Here is a 6,336-nt window from a genome sequence, read left to right as displayed (position 1 = left end):
ATGCAAAACAGGCAAAAATAAATACATAAATAAATATTATTATTATTATTTCAACAACAAAAATGCTTAAAAGGTGGGGCTCAAAACAGGCTGGGCTCTGCCCCACCTTATCTAAATGACAGATTGCCACTGTGCGCTACACATTATGGTTTGGGGGGTGCGAATGTGAAACATGGCCTTTAAAGTTTGAACACTATTCTGTCATACTAAAAGCAACCCAGGCAAATACAATTGAGCAATTGAGCCGTGGAATGGATCAACCAATTGAGTGTTAAATACCAACCACATATGTTTGCTTGTCACCCCCTCATTATCATGTTGGAGGAAGAAATACATAAATAAAATAAATGAAGAAATAATATAAATGAATCAAATGAAAGAAAGTGAGATTAATTATTTAAATATGTATCTATTTATGTGTGCATTCATGCATCCATTGATGCATTTATCTATTTATGTGTATATTTATTTATTTTATATTTGATTTCTAATTATGGCAGGTTTGGTCCTCCATAGACACAGCACTCGGACCAGCAGAACCAGGACCTTTAGCAAATCAATCTGTTAATTTCACACATTTAGCATTATCGGCCTAAAGACCCCTTTTTGGTCTCTCACTTTTCCAGCACCACTTCCGTTTTTATGCTGAGTGACTGACAGAGTCAGAGTGGGTCTTACTCGCTCTGATGATGTGTGTTTGATTTTGAATGTGAATTTGCACCACCTCAGCTCAGCCAATCAGAAAACCGAGCCGGCCCATCTTGGTAGTGGGACAGGCCGCTGCCCACTAAGTCAGCCAAATGCTCAATATAGATGATTATGACAACAGAGAAATCGTGCAAAAGTCATTAAAAAAACAGGCTCATGGCCCATCGGCCGTGTCCATTATTTATTTACTTTTATAAATATATTATTTTATGTTGGTCAAGTTCGACCACCCCACACCAATAAAAGATGGTCTGGCCATTCTGGCCTTTGCCAGAACTGTCAGAGGGCCAATATGCCCTAAATTTGTTAATAGACCAATAAGAGAGTTCCAAACCTCTCATGGTTGAGAACTTATTGTTTGCTAAGAAGCATTTGTTTCTTATTTTTTGCCATTTTAATGGAAAACCATAACCGTAGCGTACTTAATTGTTATCCAGAATATTTGATATTGAGATAAAAAAGGGCTGCATTGGACCTTTCAGTGAAAAGACAGGCTGTATAGAGTGCATGAGGCCTGTACAAATTGAATTTCTAATCAGAATTGCAACTCGGCTTAACCTCTACTAATTATCCCTGAACCGCTGGTGGTAGGACTGTCTGTCTTGTATATATATATAAAAAATATATACAATTGAATCATTCAAAAAGCTTTCCTGTGATTTCGATATGAGAGAGAAGGAAGATGGAAAGGGGAGCCGAAGAGAGTGAGAAAAGAGAAAAAGAGGGGAAGTGAGAGTAAAGAGAAATGGAGGAGGGAGAATTCCCCCTGGTATGACCTCTCTAACTTTCTACAATAACAAACATGAGGTCCATAACCCGTGTCCCCAAGGGCTATGGACTACAATCCTCCAGTCTCCACTTTCTGACACCAGCAGGATCATATCACATCGAACCTAAACCTTCTACTGCTCGGATAGGAAATACTCTAAATAATCTTTAGACAGAAGGGTTTTCACCATAACCCTGTTGAGTTACATAACATCGCCCCATCAACGGACAAAACAACATGCTTCATTTGAAATAGTGAGTTAAACAGTACGCAAAATGTTGTGTTGGCCACATCCTCTCCACTGGGTGTCACTGTCCGTCAGTTTATAACCATATCTCCTCAAGCACTGCCTGGCACGCACACACTTTCGCACCATAATCATATAAACGGGAATAATGCATTTCTCAATGCCGCCATTGGGATAATGACACACACCTTGGCGCGTGTTTTTATTTGTTAAATCTTTATTACATGCGCTGAAGCCGTGAGAAGAGCTGTTTCGGGTCACAGTGATTATCTCAAAGGAACTTAACAAGGGTCTTTAAATTATATTAAAACAGAATGATGAGAGGATGAAGAAAATAATTTGCACTATCAAGTGTAGGGATGGAAGAATACTTGAGGTTTCATGACTTTGTTTGACCTTTCCCGGAAGGAGAGCCAACCCCGGAATATAATAGATTCTGGCTACGATATGGAAAATGTCTGGAACGTTATCAGTGTTACCCGGGAGACCATCAGCGCGCAGATGCCTAGTTAGTTATTAAGCACCGACTATGTTTATATTGAAAAATGCCACTTTTCTCATAGGGTATCACTCACAGACACTCATACATAATGTTGCAAGAGCGATAATAAGTGGATGCCTCTTTTTCATGCCCTCACATAAGTCATCGTGACATGCACGCGTTTCGTTTTTACAGAGTGCCTGAAGAATGTAGGCCTACATTTCTAGAGCGGAAATATGGAGGACTCATTTTTCATTACTTAATTAAGCTACTTTTCGTATTTGAAAGACTTTCACAGGAAATACTATTCCCACTTGGCACAAACGTCAATTCAAAGTCTATTCTACGTTGGCTCAACGTATTTTCATTCAACTGACGTGGAAACGATGTTGATTGAACCGGTGGGATGGTTAGATCGTGACCATTGGGCATGGACAGTGGTTGGAGAAGGACCCAAATGTCGAACTTAGGTCAAATCAAAGATACCTTAAAAGAAAATGACTCAAGTAAAATTGAAAGTCACGCAGTAAAATACTATAAATATACTTAAGTATAAAAAGTAAATGTAATTACTAAAATATACTTAAATATCAAAAGTGAAAGGATAAATAATTTCAAATTCCTTATATTAAGCAAACCAGACGGCAACATTTTCTTCTTTTTTTAATGGTAGCCAGGGGCTAAGCATTTGTGTTTAGAAAGAACTAAATAAAGGTTCAAATAAAATAATATAATAATAAATAACTAAGCATTTGTGTTTAGTGAGTCTGCCAGATCAGAGGCAGTAGGGATGATCAGGGATGTTCTCTTGATAAGTGTGTGAATTGGACCATTTTCATGTCCTGCTAAGCATTCAATGTAATTTTTGGGTGTGTAATTTTTGGGTGTGCGGGAATTTATAAGGAGTAAAAAGTAATACAATAAAATAAAAAATGTAGGACTGTAGAGGAGTAAATAGTAAAGTAAAGTACAGATACCCCCCAAAACGACTAAAGTAGTACTTTAAAGTATTTTTGCTTAAGTTCTTTACACCACTGGGCATGGGGTGGGCTTCACAGGACATACAGTTGAAGTTGGAAGTTTACATACACTTCAGTTGGAGTCATTAAAACTAGTTTTTCAACCACTCCACAAATTTCTTGTAAACAAACTATAGTTTCGGCAAGTCGGTTAGGACATCTACTTTGTGCATGACACAAGTTTTTCCAACAATTGTTTACAGACAGATTATTTCACTTATAATTCACTGTATCACAATTCCAGTGGGTCAGAAGTTTACATACACTAAGTTGACTGTGCCTTTAAACAGCTTGGAAAATTCCTGAAAATTATGTCATGGCTTTAGAAGTCAGTTGGAGGTGTACCCCTGGATGTATTTCAAGGCCTACCTTCAAACTCAGTGCCACTTTACTTGACATCATGGGAAAATCCAAATAAATCAGCCAAGACCTCAGGAAAACAAATTGTAGACCTCCACAAGTCTGGTTCATCCTTGGGAACAATATCCAAACGCCTGAAGGTGCCACGTTCATCTGTACAAACAATAGTACGCAAGTATAAACACCATGGGACCATGCAGCCATCATACTGCTCAGGAAGGAGACGCATTTTGTCTCCTAGAGATGAACGTACTTTGGTGCGAAAAGTGCAAATCTCAAGACATCAGTCAGGAAGTTAAAGCTTGGTGGCAAATGGGTCTTCCAAATGGACAATGACCCCACGCATACTTCCAAAGTTGTGGCAAAATGGCTTAAGGACAACAAAGTCAAGGTATTGGAGTGGCCATCACAAAGCCCTGACCTCAATCCTATAGAACATTTGTGGGCATAAAAGTGTGTGCGAGCGAGGAGGCCTGCAAACCTGACTCAGTTACACCAGCTCTGTCAGGAGGAATGGGCCAAGATTTATCCAACTTATTATGGGAAGCTTGTGGAAGGCTACCCGAAACGTTTGACCCAAGTTAAACAATTTAAAGACAATGCTACCAAATACTAATTGAGTGTATGTAAACTTCTGACCCACTGGGAATGTGATGAAAGAAATAAAAGCTGAAATAAATCATTCTCTCTACTATTATTCTGACATTTCACATTCTTAAAATAAAGATCCTAACTGACCTAAGACATGGAATTTTTACTAGGATTAAATGTCAGGAATTGTGAAAAACAGAGTTTAAATGTATTTGGCTAAGGCGTATGTAATCATCCGACTTCAACTGTATCATCTTGGCCAGCTTATTATTGCAGAAAGCAAATTACTTAATTAATGGAAAGGTGATCACTGGCCCAACCTGGTCTCAGAGCATTTAGTTTTATTCTGTACGTAAATTTGAGACACTCCAATTAATATGATGTTTTACATTTGCTATGGTTACATAAGAAAGAGTGTTGCTTAATTAAGGAAAAAACTAAGGGATGGTGGTTAGGTGGTTAGGTGGGTGTATAATGCGAATGTCTTGCAACCCGAAGGTTGTGAGTTTGAATCTCATCACGGACAATATTAGCTAATTAAGCAACTTTTCATCTACTTACTAATTTTTAGCTACTTTGCAACTAATTATCATGTTAGCTAACCCTTACCCTAACCCTAACCCTTTTAGCTAGCTGTTCCCTAACCCTAATCTTAACCCTTTAACCTAACTCCTAAACTTAACCCTAACCCTTTACCCCTGGCCTAGCTAACGTTATGCACCTAGCTAGAATTCGTAACGTATCATATGTTTTGCAAATTCATAACAAATAATGCGAATTATAATTCCTAACATACACTGCATGGCCAGAAGTATGTGGACACCCCTTCAAAGTAGTGAATTTGGCTATTTCAGCCACACCTGTTACTGACAGGTTTATAAAATTGACCACACAGACTTGCAATCTCTCAGTGACTTTAATCATTGCACTGTCATAGGATGCCACCATTCCAACAAGTCAGTTAGTCAAATTTCTGCCCTGATAGATCTGCCCCAGTCAACTGTAAGTGCTGTTATTGTGATGAGGAAATGGCTAAGAGCAACAACTGCTCAGCCGCGTAGTGGTAGGCCACACAAGCTTACAGAACAGGACCATCGAGTGCTGAAATGGGAAACGCATAAAAGTTGTCTGTCCTCGGTTGCAACACTCACTACCTAGTTCCAAACTGCCTCTGGAAGCAACGACAGCACAAGAACTGTTCGTCGGGAGCTTCATGAAATGGGTTTCCATGGCAGAGCAGCCGCACACAAGCCTAAGATCGCCATGCGAATTGCCAAGCGTCAGCTGGAGTGGTGAATCACGCTTCACCATCCATACAGAAATGGATTTTAGAGATCAGTCTGGAAGAATTTGACTGGCCTGCACAGAGCCCTGACCTCAACCCCATCGAACATCTTTGGAATTAAGTGGAACACAGACTGCGAATCAGGCCTAACTGACCAACGTCCAGTGCCCGACCTAAGTAATGCTCTTGAGGCTGAATGGAAGCAAGTCCCCGCAGCAATGTTCCAACATCTAATGAAATAGTTCCCAGAAGAGTGGAGGCTGTCATAGCAGCAAAGGGGGGACCAACTCCATATTAATGTCCATGATTTTGGAATGCGATGTTTGATGAGCAGGTGTCCACATACTTGTGGTCATGTAGCATATCATACGAAATTAGTGATAGACATTCACAAATTAAGACATACCATACGACAAGTAACATATGGAGTATCTCGGCTTTACTTACAGAACAACTCTGAGACCAGGTTGACTGGCCACACCAGAGCGTTCATAGAGCAGGTGTGGGTGGCACACCTCCATACTCTGAAATGAGAACATCACAGCACATGGCTGTGATTCGGGGAAATCACCAACCAAAAGTAGGGTACCATGTTATGCAAAAGGCCTTTGAAGGTGTATGGGTTCTGGATTCTCAGATTGAAAAATTAAAAACCTTTTGGGTTTCATGGTGGTGCATGACACAGAGTTGAGTAGCCTGTAGCCTATTCACTCATTCATCCAAGTTCATTATTCTGATATTATACCATGGCATTAATGAATACTTGCTTCTGATTGGCTTGAAGGACTTCTAGGGTGTGTATTATTTAAGCAATAACGCCCGAGGGGTTGGGGTATATGGCCAATATACCACGGCTAAGGACTGTTCATAGGCATG

Source organism: Oncorhynchus nerka, linkage group LG2, assembly GCF_034236695.1.
Source record: "Oncorhynchus nerka isolate Pitt River linkage group LG2, Oner_Uvic_2.0, whole genome shotgun sequence".
In the NCBI taxonomy this organism is placed as follows: Eukaryota; Metazoa; Chordata; class Actinopteri; order Salmoniformes; family Salmonidae; genus Oncorhynchus; species Oncorhynchus nerka.
Note: the sequence above shows the minus strand (reverse complement) of the source record.